This window comes from Aplysia californica, unplaced genomic scaffold (assembly GCF_000002075.1).
Source record: "Aplysia californica isolate F4 #8 unplaced genomic scaffold, AplCal3.0 scaffold00151, whole genome shotgun sequence".
NCBI classification, from domain to species: domain Eukaryota; kingdom Metazoa; phylum Mollusca; class Gastropoda; order Aplysiida; family Aplysiidae; genus Aplysia; species Aplysia californica.
In genome coordinates, this window is record NW_004797421.1 from 85,158 (window position 1) to 86,562 (window position 1,405).

The 1,405-nt window shown below is 48.7% G+C and overlaps 1 protein-coding gene across 1 annotated transcript in view; it reads right to left on the reverse strand.

The window, feature by feature from the left end:
• Positions 1 to 1,405, reverse strand: part of LOC101855558 (neuronal acetylcholine receptor subunit beta-3-like) — an 11,923-nt gene that overhangs the window by 4,400 nt on the left and 6,118 nt on the right. The gene's annotated exons all lie outside the window — the stretch shown is intronic.

The window sequence follows — 1,405 nt, forward strand, 5'->3', positions numbered from 1 at the left end:
GCGCAGTGGGAAACGGGTTGAGTTTGAGTTCAGTACAAGATAAACATCTACTTCTCCTCACCCTCTCCCCCATTGTTTTCTAATAATATTTTTATGACACTATAGAAGAGAACCACCTGTCTAAGATGGCCATTTTCTCCTCGACATTGTATTTTCGTCTTGTCCAGGTTCAATTGTATAGAGAAATCCATTGACATGATAACACTGGCAGTTTAGAGAAGGGGCTAGTTGGTGTGTGTGTGGGGGGGGGGAGGGTGCAGGGGAGGAATAAGATTTACGTAGTAAAAGAGAACATGTTGGACCTTGTAGGAGGTGCCCATTAGCGAGAGCGGATCGGGTCGAGTCGGGTAGGATCGTCCGGTCGGGTCGTTTTCTGGTGGTTTCATAACACACTACAACCCACCGCGATTGTACCCGACGATCAGGAAGTTAAAGTAGAGAAACCTTTACCCTCAATGGCTTCCAGGGCTCCTTTCCGCAGTTCCCTGTTGCAGTGCTGCGGCAGCCTGGAATTCCATAAACATGGTTAGAATAGTTACATCGATAACTTTCTATTATCAACGATCGTTCATAAGAAGATAGCTCTAGTTCACTCGGCCAAAAAAGTGTTCGTGGAAGTCCGCGCATTGGTTCAGATGGTGCTGCAGTCTTTGCTTTGTGAAGCTCTCTATCGTTTCTCTAGAAGAAGAGCAGGAATAGCCCATTTTGGGTGTTTCGCTTTTATTATTTTTCCCACAAGTAGGGTAACTCTGCTCGCAAAGTCAGCGCTTTTTCGAAGAGGGCGCCACCGGATTTTGAGTGTCAACATGGACACGTGACTCAGCCTTGTTGTAATTGGGTGCAAATCCCCCAATCGCAGGATTTGCAGGCCTGAAAAAAAAAATCGGCGTTTGTTTTTGTAGGTCACCGACCGAATCGATCGGTTTGTGTCACGATGGACGCTTAAGTTGCTCTATGCCCACTACGGCTGGATCGGGCCGATCGCCCGACTCGATAGCCTGAAACTGAAAATAAACTCGTTTGTTTTTTAGGCGATCGAGTCAGGCGATCGGCCCGATCGGCCGATCCCAGCCGTAGTGGGCACCCCGTGACCCCAACTACCAGATCGACCTGACCCGACACGACCCGACCCGATCCAATCGCGTATGTAGGCACCCCTTATTACAATAACGTCCGTGGACGGGATGGAAGGTATCAGGAAAGACCGGCTGGGGATTCATGTGCTCGGTATTGTAGCCAAGGGTGATACCAACGGAGCTAACTGTATGCCAATAAACCTGGTGGGAGAAAGTAGTGGAGGGGAAGAGGGGAGAAATAACGAGAGACTTGAAGAAAGGGGAAGAGCTATTAGAATGAGAGAGAGAGAGAGAGAGAGAGAGAGAGAGAGAGAGAGAGAGAGAGAGAG